This window comes from Podarcis muralis, chromosome 1, assembly GCF_964188315.1.
Source record: "Podarcis muralis chromosome 1, rPodMur119.hap1.1, whole genome shotgun sequence".
In the NCBI taxonomy this organism is placed as follows: Eukaryota; Metazoa; Chordata; class Lepidosauria; order Squamata; family Lacertidae; genus Podarcis; species Podarcis muralis.
This window is the reverse complement of record NC_135655.1, coordinates 13,528,958-13,546,867: the sequence shown is the minus strand read 5'-3', so window position 1 is coordinate 13,546,867 and position 17,910 is coordinate 13,528,958. Positions and strand designations below refer to the sequence as shown.

The window sequence follows — 17,910 nt, the reverse complement described above, 5'->3', positions numbered from 1 at the left end:
AACAAATCTTCTTTTCCAAATCCTCATTTTTTTATCAAAGTTAGATGTTGCTTAATTCGTGATATTGGAACCAGTCTGTGATATAATGCCTTAATTCTACAAATGTTTTCACCTTTGGTTGTCCCCAGTCCTCCCTTAATAATTGACTGTATGTTCCCAAATTTCCAGTCATATTTAGTTTTTTAGCTGAAAAGGCCTCTAGTGGTGATAGCCATTGTGGTGTGTACAGTTGTAACAATGATTGATAAGCAGTCTAAACCTCATACAGCACACCTCTGATTACGGTGGTACCTCGGGTTACAAACACCTCAGGTTACAGATTCCGTTAACCCAGAAGTAGTACCTCGGGTTAAGAACTTTACCTCAGGATGAGAACAGAAATTGTGTGGCGGCATCAGGAGGCCCCATTAGCCAACAGTGGTACCTCAGGTTAAGAACAGTTTCTGGTTCAGAATGGACCTAGGGAACAAATTCGTAACCAGAGGTACCACTGTATATGATTTGTAAAACCTTTATGGACTTTAACTTTATTGTCAAACATATCTATTGTTAAAACTTTATATATCCAAAATATCTAATTTATCTTAACATAATCCTATCTTTAATCCAAATTATACACTCTGCTACATAATACATTTTTAGATTTGGAAGGGCGAAACCTCCTCTCTTTGTCCTATCTGTCATTAGTTTATATTTGATGTGGGGCTTTTTTCCTTGCCAGATAAATTCTGTCAAAAATTTCCTCCATTCCTTGAAGCAATCATATTTTGATATTATTGGAATCATTTGAAATAGGAAGAGAAACTTTGGAAGCATATTCATTTTTAACAGAGATTCTTCCCCATAGTGATAATTTCAATCTTGACCAGATTTCAAGGTCTTTTTAAATTTCTTTCTAAATCTTTCTATAATTGTCTTCATATTAATTGACCTTTTTCATCGTAATTTCAATACCCATATATTTTGCTTTAACTATCTCTAAACCTGTCCCCCCCCCTCTAATTCTATTTTCTCTTGGTTCTGCATATTCTTAACCATTAAGTTTGTTTTTACTTTATTGAGTTTGAACTCTGAAACTTCACCAAATTCTGTTATTTTTTCTAAAGCTTTGGGAATGCTCTTTAATGGATCTTCTAATGTTAGTATCAAATCATCAGCAAAAGCTTTTAGCTTAAAATACCGACTTCCTAGTGTTATTCCTTTGATTTCTTCCTCTTTCCTGATTACCGAATTTAGTATTTCCAGTGTTAATATACATAATAAAGGGGATAAGGGGCAGCCCTCTCTTGTTCCTTTTTCAATCAAAACGTGTTCTGTCTTTTCATTATTATTAAATTTGCTTTTTGCTTCTCATAGATGGCTTTTATTCCATGGGTGAAGCATTCTCCCATTTCTGATAGGTCTATCACCTTTCTTAAGAATTTCCAAGAAAGATTATTGAAGGCCTTCTCAGCATCAACCAACATGAAGGCAGCTTTTTTATTAGGTCTCCAGTCTAGATATTCTACCCGGTCTATAGTAGTAGTAGTAGTAGTAGTAGTAGTAGTAGTAGTAGTAGTAACATTTATTTGTACCCTGGAGCCAGGCTCAGGGTGGCTAACATCATAAAACTAACACAGTATACAAAGAACATAAAAACAGGCAATCAATTAATTAAAATACATCTTAAAATTAGATCAGAACAAATGAAAATCTGGACAGATGGCAGTCTACGGGTAAAATTGAGAGTGGTTAATTTTCTCCAGGGCCAACTGTCACCACTGGTCTTATTGCCCTCATATTGTTTTTCATATGGTGATCCAGAAGAAACCCCGCCTGGTCTTTGTTAATTATTACTTTTAAGACCAATTTTAATCTATTCATTAAATACCTGTATAAATCTTGTAATAGTTATTTAGAAGTGAAATTGGTCGGTAGTTGCTGACCATTTCTCTGGATGACCCGTTTGTGGATTAAAACAATGTTTGCTTCTTCCCATGTATGTGGAATTTTCCCTTTTTGTATTCTATCATTCATGAGTTTTTGGAGTGTTGGTGCTAAGACTTCTTCCAATTTCTTGTCATGTATTATGGGGAGCCCGTCAACATGCAAGTTCTTTTATAAATTTGGCTTCTACGTCTTCGTTTTGCTTTTCTGGTATGCCTCTGATGCGCAGAATAAGTTCTCTGTGGTACATCTCAAGTATAGCTATTTGATCTAATGTTTCTTCTTGCACTTTTAAAAACTCCATCATTTCATCTGTTAAATCGCCCATCAGAATCTTTTTCTGGTCTGCAAATTCCATTAAATCTGTTTCTTTTTTTCTTTTTTAAAAACATTGTCCCTTATTAACTTGAAGGTTCTCCGAACTGTCTCTCAGTGGAGGTTTGATCTCTGCTGTAACAGTCATCTCAACAAGTGCATCCTGAATTATTTTACACACATAGTGGTACTTTGATGTGCTGGTTCTTGTGTGGAACTTCTCACTCTGCAATAACTTCAGGCAAATCTGTTTATTTTCCAGTAGGCCATTGGTTTTCAACCAGTATGCTGTGGCACCCTGGGCTGACTTGAAGGATGTTCAGGGGAGCCCCAGTGACTGTCCTTTCATTAACTCGCAGCCCATACCTTTCAGCATTCTCTCTCTCTCTCTCTCCGGGGAACATTTGGGGAGCAGGCAGCTTTAACTTGTAGCCCATTATCTTCCTGAAATAAAACAGGAGCAACATAAAAGTGGGGAAACACTTTTGTATGAGTTTTTATCTACTTAAAATTCCCCCCCCCCTGAAAAAATCCCACAAAAATCCTCCCCAGCTTCATTAACTTAACAGTTCCTTGGTTTTAAACAGAGGGCTTGAAAAATGCAAGAAAACAGTAAAGTAGCTTGATGATGTGCATGTCTGGATGTGTGTGTGCTCTATCAGGCGGAATTTAAAAAACAAAACCCAGAACGGGGAAATTTATTCATCTACACAAGTATAGCAGATTGAATGATATATGCTCAGAAATGGAAAGAGGGAACAATACCAACAAAGGAGGAATGGCAGATGAGATTGGTGGAATATATAGCACAGCTGTCAACTTCTCCCTTTTCTTGCGAGGAATCCTATTCAGAATAAGGGAATTTCCCTTTAAAAAAAGGAAATGTTGACAGCTATGATATATAGAATTAGTTAACTCAACTTATAAAATAAGACATTGGTTTTCAACTAGTGTGCCGTGGCACCCTGGGGTGACTTGAGTGATGTTCAAGGGGAACCCCAGTGACTGTCCTTTCATTAACTCGCAGCCCATACCTTTCAGCATTCTCTCTCTCTCTCTCTCCCTCCAGGGAACATTTGGGGAGGAGGCAGCTTTAACTTGTAGCCCATTACCTTCCTGAAATAAAACAGGAGCAACAAAAAAGTGGGGAAACACTTTTGTATGACTGTTTATCTACTTAAAATCCCCCCCCAAAAAAATCCCACAAAAATCCTCCCCAGCTTCAGTAACTTAACTGTTCCTTGGTTTTAAATAGCAGGGTTCGATTAAACACTTACAATTAATAGAATAAATATAGCATATATAAGGATGGTGTATAAAGCATGGAAAGTTTAACAAGATTAAAAATCTAATACACTAAAAATGTAAGGCATACTAAAAAATGCAGACGACATTATGTAAAAACAAACGAGAAAAGTAAGTTAAGGGAAGTCATAGAGGGGAGGGTTTTTTTGGGAAATTGTATTTTTTTTCTTCTTTATATGATGTGATAAATTGATGTATTAAAATATAAGGTAAAGGTAAAGGTACCCCTGCCCGTACGGGCCAGTCTTGACAGACTCTAGGGTTGTGCGCCCATCTCACTCAAGAGGCCGGGGGCCAGCGCTGTCCGGAGACACTTCCGGGTCACGTGGCCAGTGTGACATCGCTGCTCTGGCGAGCCAGAGCCGCACACGGAAACGCCGTTTACCTTCCCGCTAGAAAGCGGTCCCTATTTATCTACTTGCACCCGGGGGTGCTTTCGAACTGCTAGGTTGGCAGGCGCTGGGACCGAGCAACGGGAGCGCACCCCGCCGCGGGGATTCGAACCGCCGACCTTTCGATCGGCAAGCCCTAGGCGCTGAGGCTTTTACCCACAGCGCCACCCGCGTCCTAAAGCGCCACCCGCGTCCTAAAATTAAAATATAAAACCTAATAAAAATGGATGAAAAATAATTTTAAAAAAAATATTAAAAAGGACTTTAAGAAACTTTCCCTTGTCTTTATACTTTCCTGGGCAACCAGCCAGGAGCCACTAATAGCATCCTGACAACACCTCAATCTCAGCTACATTGTCAGAATCTGTGGAAGATAAAACTGCACAAGTTACCGTACTTTTCTGTGTATAAGATGGCCTTTTTTTACCCAAAATTTAATCATAAAATGGGGGGGGGGGTCGTCTTATACATGGGTAGTGCCTTTTGGGGGGATGTGCAATGGGTGTTGCAGCAAGCAGGAGAGCGTGAGGGGTGATTGAATGGGGGGTTGGTGACTGCGACAATGTCCACTGTTTATTGGCTAGCGCTGCTGTCAATCGGGAGTGACTTGCAGCTGCTTTTGCTGATCGGGCAGGCGATAGGCTGCTTTAGCGACATGTGCGATTGAAAGTGGCGCTTCACAGGGTGAGTGATTTTTGCTAACTGCCTCCCAAAGACAACTCTGGGCAATCTCCCCCCATTTCCTTAATTTTTTCGTCCCCAAAAATAGGGGGGCATCTTATACATGGGGGCGTCTTATAGACAGAGAAATACGGTAGTTTACAGCTGCTCTGAAAAATGGGACTATTTACACACATAAAGACATACCTACCTGTTGATTTGTAGTCCTTAATGTACCCTTAATGTTGTGGAAGTGGAACACTTCTGTCGCGTCTTCATAAGCATCTGGCATCTGGTTCTGGAACTGCACCAGCTTTCTCATCACCCTCAAGTGGCAGCCTCTCATCATCGTTCTCCATCCCATCTTGTCGGATGGCACTGCTACTTGGAGACTGGTTATCTCTTTCTTCTTGTTCATCATCTCTTGTAGGTGGCAGAACAGTAGAAGGCAGATCTGAACCGCTACGTATTACTTCAGGAAAGTACACGAAGTCTTATGTTTCTCCCTCTGACTGCTGAGAAGTTTCCTCTCTTGTCAGATTTACTGTGTTCATCAAACCTTGACTTTTCCTGTTTTCAAGTCCATAACTCTGCAACCCAGAAGAAAGTTCTACCATAATTTCTTTTTCTGCTCTGGAGTCAAACTTGGGCCTACTTGGGCACACAGACATAAGTGATGCTGTCTAATACAGGTATGCGTGACAAGTTAGGTTCTCTTCTGTTCCAAAGTTCAATGTAGCTGGCTACTGCATCTTCCCACCTGTGCTTGGGAAAGCCTGTACGAGTCAGCATGCACTGGGTCATCATCATAAGAGACCTAAACTGTCTCTCTGCAACTGAGTTCTTCTTGTAGAGCGGGACAGGTCCTTCTCTTCTGAGTACACGGAGGAAAAAAGGGGTTCAACACTTCTCAGCTTGATGCACCAAGGGTTACCTTCATCCATCTTGCGAACTTCTTGCATTGCAACTCTTAAATGCCTTTAATGTCTCTGTGGTCAAGCTTTCTGTGCCAAAGTTCTAAGTCTGCTTCATCATTCTGGCTGATAAAGCACTGCAGACTGGAGTTATGAAAGATTAGTCTCATATACACTATTAAGTAGACTTGCTTCTGTATACAGTTCCCCATCTCTGGTCACCTGGCACTTTCCATTCTCAAGCAATACATGGAAACCTTTTCTGTCCAAGGTTAGGAACATTGTCATCTGGCTGTTACAATCTTGGATTCAAGCCACGAACTAAATAAATATTTCACAAACATGGGATGAGATGCTTTCTTGCAAATCCAAATGCACTTTCCAGATTTTGAAGCATTGGAGTAGCTGGTCCACCTTGTTTGGTTTGAATCATCTGGGCACCTCTGATATTATCGAAGATAACAGAGACTGCTGATTTATTTTGCTTTCCCCATATCTTTGAGGCGTCATTATCACTGAGTTTTTCTTTCTTAACACATTCTAAAATGCCTAGTTTATCAAATCCAGCCTATAGGCATCTCCTCCTATGCATAAAATTGTTCTGAGTTAGCTTAAGTAATTTGAAGCTTTCTTCCTCAGTTGGATTCTACACACACACACACACACACACACACACACACACACAGAAAGAGAGAGATTCTCCACACACACACACACACACACACAGAGAGAGAGAGAGAGAGAGAGAGAGATTGGAAAATTAAAATCAGAAAAAGTGCCAAAAATCCAAAATTCACAAAAGCAAAAAATTAAAATGCCAAAATATAGCTTCTAAAAGAAAAAAGGGGGGCACTAAAAAAACACTCTGTGCCAAATTACTATGTTGCAACAGAAAGGGAGGAGTTAATCCCTTTACAATTAAAATGGCACCACCACGTGGTTACCAAGAAATAATATTTATCTACGTTGGTTTGAGTCAAGTTACCAAAATCATTTTTTGATTTAGTGGACAATCTTGGATTAACTGATGTTTGGAGACTTAAAACCCCTACAACAAAACAGTTTACATTCTTTGCTGAACCAAATCAAAGTTTGGGAAGAACAGATTATATATGGCCCTCCAGGGAGTAAATTCCAAGAGTATCCAAAACTGAGATTCTCCCAAGGCCATTAGCAGATTATAATTTGTTATATATGGAGTTAAAAGGAAAAGAACAACCATCCTTTAGATGGAGAATGAAAGTCTGTTTGATGATTAAAAAATAGTGGAAAAAGCAAGAGACAATAGCAGATTATTTCAAGTGGAACTGAAATAAACGAACTGGCATTGACATCGTATGGGATGCAAGTAAAGCAGTAATGAGAGGCTTTCTGATACAAAATAATAGTTTTCAAAAAAGAGAAAGAGAAAAAAAGAAAGAGGAAATTCTGACCCACCTCATGGAGAATGAGAGATTGTTAACAATAAAGCCTAAAGATGAACCAATAAAACAAAATATTAAGATGTTGGAAACTCAGTTTTCCATGATGGTGAACCAAGAAGTGGCGTGGAAGATAAAATTAATGAGACTAAAGAATTTTGAATCAGCAAATAAAACTGGCAAATTATTAGCATGGCAATTAAAGCCACATCAAAGTCAAAATACAATCAATAAAATAAGAGAAGCAGATATGGTAATTGAGGTTCCAAAAGAAATCAGAAAGATCTTTCAGAAATTTTATAAAGACTTTTGTCGGGAAAAGGAGGATACAAAGAAAATAGAGAGATGTTTACAAAGATATAAATTATAGCAAATCCCACGAGAAAAAAGTGAACAGTTGAATCAACAAATAATGGTGGAGGAAATTTAAATGGCAATAAAATGTATGAAGTTGGGGAAAGCCCCAGGACCGGATGTTATTTCGGCAAAATATTATAAGATTCTTAGTGGACAACTGACACTAGTATTGTGGGAAGTTGTGAATAATATCCTGAATAAAGGAAAATTCCAAATACCTGGAAAGAAGCATATATTACTTTGATCCCCAAGAAGGATACTGATTCCTTGAATGTAAAGAATTATAGACCGATTTCATTACTGAAGAATAATTACAAGTTGTTTGCTGATATTTTGACCAATATATAAAAGTATCTTAAATGAGCTAATCCATAAAGATCAAGCAGGTTATATTCCTGGTTGACAATTGAAAGTATAGTGGACATAATTGAATATTTGGAGACCAGGAATGAGACCAGGAATTGACACGGAAAAAGCTTTTGAAAGAAAATTTGAAAATGATGGGAGTAGGGGGGACTCTTTTGAGAGGAATAGGAGTTATATATTCAAAGCAAAAAGCGAAATAGATATCGAACAACACTTTGACTAAAAGCAGCCTTTTCTCCTCTCATGGAGGGAAGAGCCCCCTTCCTTAATAGGGGGAGCAATCTCCTCCTCTCATGGGAAGAGCTATTCCTTTTCTCCTGGTGCAAGCAACTCATGGGAATAACAGCCCTTCACCTACGGGGAGAGCTGCCTCCTTCTCTTCTGAGTTGAGCAGCCTCATCCTCTCATGGGAAGAGCTATTCCTTTTCTCCTGGTGCAAGCAACTCATGGGAATAACAGCCCACCTTCACTCACGGGGAGAGCTGCCTCCTTCTCAACCGAGACGAGCAGCCTCATCCTCTCACGGGAAGAGCAGCCTTTTCTCCTAAAATATACTCAGAGTCGAGTGTGGATTTCATGCTCTTTATTCAGCTCCTAGTAGCAAGAAAGTTCCCCCAGAATGTCTGCTTTATATACATTATTTACACAATTGGCCCCATGTGATTGGCTAATTCTGGGATTCTCCTGTAGGCCAATCAGGTTGCAGATTCACTTCCACATGAAGCTGGATTGGGTGGCTCCTGCAGACCAATCAGACTGCTGCATTCTGAATGCTATTGTTCTAGGACCAATCAGACTGCTGTATTTTGGATCCTATTCAACTCAGTACACAACACCCCTCCCCTTTAAGTTCCAGTCCTGCCCGGGAGGTTGCATTCATAGTCCTCAAGGTATGCCGGCTGCCTATGTATGCGTTGAGGCCTGGGGTGTTCTCTGGTCAGGGGTTCGGGTTCTCGCTCGTTCTGAGGATGCTGGCTGTGATGGGGCCGTTTGGCCTGGCGCAACCAGCTCACTCAGTCGTGGCTCTGGTTTTGGTGTCATTTTGGTCTCACGGATCGTCTCTGTATTTACTGATTCTGCCTCCCCTGCTGGTCCCTCCTGCTCTACGGGCCTCACTGCCCTACTGTTCCGTTGGGACTCCTCTGACCTGTCCTCCTCCTGGTTTTCCCCCAGGAATCATCACCATAGCTGCTTGCAGTGGCAGCGCCAGCATTGCCCCCCTTCCGTTAGCACCGTGTACAACACAGGGCCCGTGACCCTGGTGACTGTGGCGGGTACCCATGCAGGGCCTGCCCCAAAATTCTTTGTGTACACTGGGTGCTGGGCCATGAAGGTCCGGGGGTTGCTGCCTTCCCCCACCACTGCCTCATCCTGAGCTCTGTCGGGGTGAAGGTGGTCCAGTCTGATTGTGAGTTGCTGGCCCATTAGTTCAGCGGGGTTCCGGCCAGTCGTTGAGCTGGGGGTGCTGTGCTGTGCTAGAAGGAATGTGGCAAGGCAGTACACCCAATCCCCTTGCGTCATGTAGCGGAGGATGTCCTTGGTGGTCCACACCATGCGCTCTGCTTGGCTATTGGTGGCAGGGTGGAATGGTGCAGAGTAGACGTGGTGGATGGTGTTCTGCGCTGTGAAGGTCTGGAATTCTCCTGACATAAATGTGGTTCCGTTGTCTGAGATGACAGTGTCAGGGAGTCCGTGGGTTGCAAACAGCCTGCATTGTACCTGGATGGCTGCCGACATAGAAGTGGACAGTACTAGTGTGACTTCCAGCAATTTGGTGTAGGAGTCCACCACTATGAAGAATGTTTTCCCCTGAAAGGGGCCAACAAAGTCCACGTGCAGGTATGACCATGGTGCTCGGGCGGGCTTCCAGGATTGGAATGGGGCCCTTGGGTGATCTGGGCAGGATTCTTGGCAGGCCTGGCAGTGTTTGACCCAGGCCTGTATCTCTCTGTCAATCCCTAGCCACCACACATAATGCCTGGCGAGGGCCTTCATTCTCACTACCCCGGGTGTGTCTCATATAGGGCTGTGAGGACCCTTTTGCGGAGGGGCTGGGGAATGACTTCCCCATAACAGGTACCCTTTGTGGCCCGACAGTTCATGTTTACGGGTTGTGTAGCCTGCAAATTTTGGCCCAGGGCTGCTGTTGGGCCATCCTCACCACACCCAGTCCAGGACCAGAGAGATGACCCTATCTTTCTTGGAATGGTGTGCAACTTCTTGTGCCTGAATGGGGCAGTCGGGGAGCAGCTCCAGGATCATAACCTCTTGCGCAAGTGCTGGGCCGGGGCCTGTTTCCAGTAGTAATAGCCTGCTGGGGCTGTCCGCGTGGCCCATCTCCTTCCCAGGGCAGTGAATCAGTGCATACTGGTAGCCAGCAAGGAAAATTGACCACCTGAGGATGCGAGGACACAGCACTTGGGGGGGGGGTCTGCTTTTCAGAGGCAAACAAACCAAGCAATGGCTTGTGGTCAGTCTCCACGGTAAAGGGCCGGCCGTACAATAAATCATGTAATTTTTTTACTCCCTTCACGATTGCCAGACCCTCCTTGTTGATTTGCTAGTAGTTCCGCTCGGCTGTGGCGAGTGTCTGGGAAAAGTATGCCACCGGCACCTCTCTTCCATCTGGGAGTTGGTGTCCCAGGACTGTGCTGATGCCGTAGGGCGAGGCGTCGCATGCTAGCACCACCGGCAGCCTCTTGTCGAAGTGTGCCAAGACTGAGTTTGAGACGAGCAAGTCCTTGACTGCCTGGGCTACGGCCTCCTGGCAGTGCCCCCATGCCCAAGGAGCCCGCTTGTCCAGGAGTCTGGGTAGGGCTCCGCTACCGCCGCCTTATGGGGAAGGAAGGCATGGTAAAAGTTCAGTAGTCCCAAGAAGGCCTGAAGTTCAGTCTTGCCCTTGGGCTCTGGGGCATCACAAATGGCCCGTACCTTGACCCCGGTCAGGTTGACCCCTTCTGCGTCCACCATAAATCCCAGAAAGTCCACCTGAGGCACACTCAGTAGACACTTTTCCCGCTTCACCTTGAGACCCGCCATCTGGAAACGGTGCAGAACGGTGCAGAGGCAGTCCTCAAACTCCTCTGGCATAGGCCCGGCAATCAATACATCATGGAAGAAGGGGGTGCCAGGAGAGAGTCCATTAGATTCTGGAATATGCCTGGTGCCACGCTGACACCAAATTGCAGCCGCTTTACCTTGAACGCTCCTCTATGCATCACAATCGTCTGTGCCTCTGCTGTGGCCTCATCCACTGGCAACTGTTGATAGGCTTGGGCAAAGTCCAGCTTGCCAAAAAAATTTGACCCAGCCAGGGTGGCAAGGACATGGCTGACCACAGGCACTGGGTATGTGTGGGCCGTGAGGGCCTTGTTTATGGTACATTTGTAGTCTGTGGAGGTGCGGACCGAACCATTAGGCTTGACGGGTGTGACGATCGGGGTTTCCCAGGGGGCATTAGGCACAGGATCCAGCACTCCTTGCTCCACGAGCCAGTCCAATTCCTCATATATACAGGGTTTCAGGGCGAACAGGATCTGGCGGGCCTTGAGCCTGACAGGTCATACTGCGGGGTCAAGCTGTAGGGCAATGGGAGGGCCGTATACTATCCCAATTTCCCATCGAAAATCCCTGAAAATGCCTTGCATATGAGATCCACATCCACTTGTAAGCTAGTGCGGTTCACCCCCGTGATGGCTAGCCCCAGTGGTCCAAACCATGCCAATCCCAGTAAGCTAACGTAGGGGCCCTTGATCACAAGCAAGTCCAGTTGCAGCGTCCAGCCTTGATATTGCACCCTGAAGGTCCCCACCCCTATTGTGGGGACCTTACATTTCTGGAAGTCCCAGAGAGTAAATGGGGCCAGCCTGAGTTTAGGACCCCTACTAGGGCATAGTTTCCTTAAGGCCCTTGCCGAGATTATGGATAGAGTTGAACCCATGCCAAGCTCCATGCGGCATGGGGCCCACTCTATCTGTACCACTACATAATTTTTTTCTATGTTGGGGCGGGGCAACTGGTATACCTGGCAGTCTGTGATCTCCATCGAGTTGCCTTGGTGCGTTGAGCCCCAGAACCTGGGGCTCTTGGATCGGTCATCTGATGTCTGGCATTGGGTGGGCCAAGCCCGACACACCTGGGCAATGTGTTCGGATTTTCCACACTGCCTACACTCTGCATTGCGGAAATGGCAGGTTCTCCTCTCATGACTCTCCCCGCAGCTTGCGCACTTCCCTCCTTCTCATTGAGGCAGCTGTGGTCTGTGCGCTGCTTGAGTGCACCTCCCTGTCGGATCCTGAGTTGTCGGTAAGGTCTTCGTGGTGGACCCTCAGTTGGGATGGCAGGTTCGCCCATGCCTCTTGTGTCGACCTCTTGGCAGCTTCAGTTGCCAAGTCCTTCTCCAGAGCGACCTGGAACGTTCGGTCCTTCTTGGTGTAGAGGCGTCGTTGCAGCTTCTCATCTTTCAGACCAACAATGAGGCGGTCACGAAGTATGTTCTCCAATTCTGAGAAGTTGCAGAACCGGGCGGCTTCGCGGAGGTAGCTCACATACCCAGTTATGGTTTCCCCAGGGGCATTTCGACAAGCCACCACTGAGGGCTGCAGCGAGAAGTGCCCCTTCAGTCGTTCCATTATTGTTTTGTAAGGAACACTAGTGAAGTCTTCAAGTGCAAGGAGGGCCTGGGCGATTTCGAACGTCTCGTCTCCGCAGACGCTGAAGAATATCACCCTCTTCTTGGCATCGTTGGTGACCCCTTTGGCTTCTAGGAGGAAGGTGAGACTGGAGACGTACGTTTCCCAGTCTCGTGATGCTGGGTTGAATGGTGAAAAGCTGCTGATCATTGCCATTCTGGGTTCCTTGGGGCCCAGAGCTGAGGCCTAGATACACGGTGTGAGGCAGGGGTGCGGCAGGTGGCGGTGCTGTGTGTGGCGGTCAGCTTCCTCTCATGGGGAGAGCAGCTGTTTCTCCTCTTATGGACGGAAGAGCCCCCTTCCTAAATATGGGGAGCAACCTCTTCCTCTCACGGGAAGAGCAGCCTTCTCTCCTCTCATGGAGGGAAGAGCTCCCTTCCTTAATAGGGGGAGCAACCTCCTCCTCTCATGGGAAGAGCTATTCCTTTTCTCCTGTTGCAAGCAACTCATGGGAATAACAGCCCACCTTCACTCACGGGGAGAACTGCCTCCTTCTCAACCGAGACGACAGCCTCATCCACTCACGGGAAGAGCAGCCTTTACTCCTCTCATGGAGGGAAGAGCCCCCTTCCTTAATAGGGGGAGCAACCTCCTCTTCTCATGGGAAGAGCTATTCCTTATCTCCTGGTGCAAGCAACTCATGGGAATAACAGCCCACCTTCACTCACGGGGAGAGCTGCCTCCTTCTCAACCAAGTCGAGCAGCCTCATCCTCTCACGGGAAGAGCAGCCTTTACTCCTCCATGGAGGGAGGAGCCCCCTTCCTTAATAGGGGGAGCAACCTCCTCTTCTCATGGGAAGAGCTATTCCTTATCTCCTGGTGCAAGCAACTCATGGGAATAACAGCCCACCTTCACTCACGGGGAGGGCTGCCTCCTTCTCAACCGAGACGAGCAGCCTCATCCTCTCACGGGAAGAGCAGCCTTTACTCCTCTCATGGAGGGAGGAGCCCCCTTCCTTAATAGGGGGAGCAACCTCCTCCTCTCATGGGAAGAGCTATTCCTTTTCTCTTGGTGCAAGCAACTCATGGGAATAACAGCCCACCTTCACTCATGGGGAGAGCTGCCTCCTTCTCAACCAAGTCGAGCAGCCTCAACCTCTCACAGGAAGAGCAGCCTTTACTCCTCTCATGGAGGGAGGAGCCCCCTTCCTTAATAGGGGGAGCAACCTCCTCCTCTCATGTGAAGAGCTATTCCTTATCTCCTGGTGCAAGCAACTAATTGTTCCTTTTTTAAGATATGAAAGATTCTTTTCCTCTTACTAGGGGAGTTCAGACCCCTGATATTCCAGGTTAACATCTGCAGAGACATGTTGTGATTACCGTGGGGTTCCTCCGACCGCTCCTAAAAGTTGCTCTTGTTCTGACGGTTGTGTCTCTTTCTCTAGTTGATCCAACCCCAAGGGGTGTCTTCCCAAGTTGAGTGGTCCCAGTCCCGGTGTTTCCGGTTCTTTTGTTCTGGCCTCTTTTCTCAGGTCCTCGCCAAAATCTCTCAAAAAGCTTACTTTATCTTCCTTTGATCTTATCCTTATTTTCTTTCCTTTAAATGTGAATGAGAGGCCTTGCGGGAATTCCCACCTGAACAGAATGTTGCTTTTCCTTAGTAGGCCTACCAAATCCGCGTAGTTGGCTCTGAGATGCAGTAAGTATTTTGGGATGTCTTTAAAAATTTCAGTTCTCTCACTTGCTATCACGAGTGCTTTCTGGTAGTGAATATTCAAGATTTTATCTCTTTCTTCCTTTGACCTTAACAAAATCAAACAGTCTCTTGCACTATTTTTCCTTTTTACCCTTCCCAATCTGAAAGCACTCACTATCTTGAATTCTTCCTTTTGTGGATCCAGGTCCCAGAAGTCTTTGAATTCCGCTGTAAGAAATTCTATTAGATCCCCTTCTTCGGATTCTGGGACTGCTCTTATTCTCAGATTAGTCTGTTTCTCTTTCAATTCAATCAAAGAGAATTGTGCTTTGTAAACATCCAATTTTCTATTTATTGGTGGTATCTTCTCCTCCACCACCAAAACCCTCTCTTTCGCTTCCTCTGCTATCTTCTTTGTCTCCTTGGATTCCTGCAGCAGCTTGTCAATTGCCTGAGTGTTCGTGTTCACTTTCTGTCTCACATCACTCACCTTCTGTCCAAGATCGTTAATAGATGAAGTATTTAAATCAATCTTGGCTGTCAGATTTTGTAGTGCTAAAAGAATCTTATCCAATGTCGTGGAGTCTGTTCCTGTACCTTTTGGATCTTCTCTATCTGTTGCTTGTATGGTGGAAAATCCTGTTACAGATGCTCTTCTATGCAGTTGTTGTTGTTGTGCCTGTAATTGCGTCTGTTGTCTAGTTTTAATTCTAACCGCTTTCTCTTGAGCCTTCTCCAACGCCTTATCTTGTTTATCCTGATCCATTACTTAGTCTCTGGGAACCAAGGTCAGTCACACAGCTCACACAACTCCCAGGCTTGTCTCTTTAGAAATGACAGCTGCAGTGGAAAATCCCCAGCAGTGACACAAAGTTCCTCTAGGGGAGCAGAGTAGCAAATTGTTTCAAGATGGTGATTTTTAAACAGTTAACTTCCCAAATGTTTTACTAATAAAAACTAATGTAGACTCAGATATATACAAAAGAATTGCCAGTCTCTTGCAACAAGGTATATCCTCAAAAAGTTACCAGTCTCTTGCAAAGTTCCACAGCATAAGTTGCAATGGCTATAAAGTGGTGCACTCAGAATGACCTTAAAGTTGTTTAAAGCATCCCGATATCAAGGATGGAGTGATGGTTTCTTCAGCCCCTTCCCAACTTATGGGGGGGGGGTCTTTAGCCGGGCAATGGATTTTAACTCTTTATAATCAGTCAGTTTCTTTGGTTTTAAGCTCCTTTATCCCTTGCTTTCAAGCTATTTACAGGATCGGCAAAGCGGGCTTCCTGTTTGCACTTTGCTGGTTTCAGATCCGAATTCCACAAATAACGTCCAAGATCAAAGCCAAAATCAAGTTCAAAAGTCTTTTATATCGGTTCTTTTACTTTGATCTTTTCCTGGTTCCCCAATTCTTACTCACGGATAGATGTTTTGGATCGTTGTTTTACAGGAAAAAGGTCAGCGCTCTCCGGTAATTGCTATGCAGCTTCACTCCGTGGAAGTAGCGATCGACCCTCAGCACAGCGCACCCCTGCTCCGCTCCGAAGCTCTTTGCAGAGTTTCTTTGACAGCTCGGGGGTGCAGAACGTGCCCGCTGGGTCCCACGGCCCCAGGCTTCCTCCACCTGCGGGTTTTTTAAGGGTCCTCCGCTTCCGCTGTAGCGGAGGTCCCGATTTCCGCGGAGCCTCTCCCTCCGTTCAGGAGGAGACCGCCATTACCGTTGGCGCCGCCTCCGGAAGCCTCAGAGCTATTCCTTTTCTCCTGGTGCAAGCAACTCAGGGGAATAACAGCCCACCTTCACTCACTGGGAGAGCTGCCTCCTTCTCTTCCGAGATGAGCATCCTCATCCACCCACGGGAAGGGCAGCCTTTACTCCTCCCATGGAGGGAAGAGCACCCTTCCTTAATAGGGGGAGCAACCTCCTCCTCTCATGGGAAGAGCCACCGTATTTTTCGCTCCATAAGAGGCACTTTTTTCCTCCTAAAAAATAAGGGGAAATGTGAGAGCATCTTATGGAGCAAATGGCGCTGCACAGACAGGTAGAGCTGTGCAGCACCCTTAAGCGAAGTGGGAGGAGGAACAGAGCTCCTTTTGTTCCTCCTCCCGCTTCGCTGAAGGGGCGCTGTGCAGCTCTCCTTCTCTGCGCAGCACCTGCCCTGCAAAGCTGGAGGAGGAACAGAAGGGACTCCTTCTGTTCCTCATCTGGCTTTGCGGCGACGCACCTGTACTGGAAGCCGGAGGAGAAACAGAAGGGTATCCTTCTGTTCCTTCTCCGGCTTTGCTGACGGGGCACTGCGCAGTTCTCCATCTCTGCGCAGCGCGTCCCCTATGAAGGAGAGCTGCTGTGCGGAGAGAGAGAACTGCGCAGAATCCCTTCAGCGACACACCTGTTATGCGAAGCTGGAGGAGGAACGGAAGGGACTCCTTCTGTTCCTTCTCCAGCTTCGCTGAAGGGGCGCTGCGCAGTTCTGTGTCTCTGCGCAGCGCCTCCCTTGTGAAGGAAAGGCGCTGCCTGGAGAGAGAGAAGTGCGCAGTGCCCCTTCAGTAAGGTGCCTGTACTGGCTTCTGCCTTAGCCGTGCACAGCCTCATCAGGCAGGGGGAGCCTTCATCTTGCTGCCCTGAAGGGGCTTGGCGCGGTTATCCCAGAAGCCAGAACAGCCACGCGGTATCCCAGAAGCCAGATCCCTCTTGCTCTTCTGGCTTCTGGGATTCAGAATAATTTTTTCTTGTTTTCCTCCTCCCAAAACCAGGTGCGCCTTATAGTCTGGTGCTTCTTTTGGAGCGAAAAATACGGTATTCCTTTTCTCCTGTTGCAAGCAACTCATAGGAATAACAGCCCACCTTCACTCACGGGGAGAGCTGCCTCCTTCTCAACCGAGTCGAGCAGCCTCATCCTCTCACGGGAAGAGCAGCCTTTACTCCTCTCATGGAGGGAAGAGCCCCCTTCCTTAATAGGGGGAGCAACCTCCTCCTCTCATGGGAAGAGCTATTCCTTATCTCCTGTTGCAAGCAACTCATGGGAATAATAGCCCACCTTCACTCACGGGGAGAGCTGCCTCCTTCTCAACCGAGTCGAGCAGCCTCATCCTCTCACGGGAAGAGCAGCCTTTACTCCTCTCATGGAGGGAAGAGCCCCCTTCCTTAATAGGGGGAGCAACCTCCTCCTCTCATGGGAAGAGCTATTCCTTTTCTCCTGGTGCAAGCAACTCAAGGGAATAACAGCCCACCTTCACTCATGAGGAGAGCTGCCGTATATTTCGCTCCATAAGACACACTTTTTTCCTCCTTAAAAATAAGGGGAAATGTGAGTGCGTCTTATGGAACGAATGGCGCTGCGCAGAGAGGTAGAGCTGCGCAGTGCCCCTTCAGCGAAACGGGAGGAGGAATGGAGCCTCTTCTGTTCCTCCTCCCGCATCACTGAAGGGGCGCTGCGCAGCTCTCCCTCTCTGTTCAGCGCCTGTCCTGCGAAGCCGGAGGAGGAACAGAAGGGACTCCTTCTGTTCCTCATCTGGTTTCGCGGTAGCGCCCCTCTCCTGGAAGCCAGAGGCGGAAGAGAAGGGTTTCCTTCTGTTCCTTATCCAGCTTCGCTGAAGGATCGCTGCGCAGTACTCCTTCTCTGCGCAGCGCCTCTCCTGTGAAGGAGAGGCGCTGCCCAGAGAGAGAAAACTGTGCTGCACCCCTTCAGCGACGTCCCTGTCATGTGAAGCCGGAGGAGGAAGAGAAGGGACTACTTTTGTTCCTCCTCTGGCTTCGTGGCGTCCTGGAAGCTGAAGGAGGAAAAGAAGGTTCCCCTTCTGTTCCTTTTCCAGCTTCGCTGAAGGGGCGCTGCGCAGTTCTCCCTCTCTGCGCAGCACCTCTTCTGTGAAGGAGAGGCATTGCACAGAGAGAAAACTGTGCATCGCCACTTCAGCGACACACCTGTCATGCAA

At 46.4% G+C, this 17,910-nt stretch overlaps 1 pseudogene; it reads right to left on the bottom strand.

Moving 5' to 3' along the window:
* Positions 1 to 10,521: 10,521 nt before the first annotated feature.
* Positions 10,522 to 12,572, bottom strand: LOC114585539 (uncharacterized; annotated as a pseudogene).
* Positions 12,573 to 17,910: the final 5,338 nt, after the last annotated feature.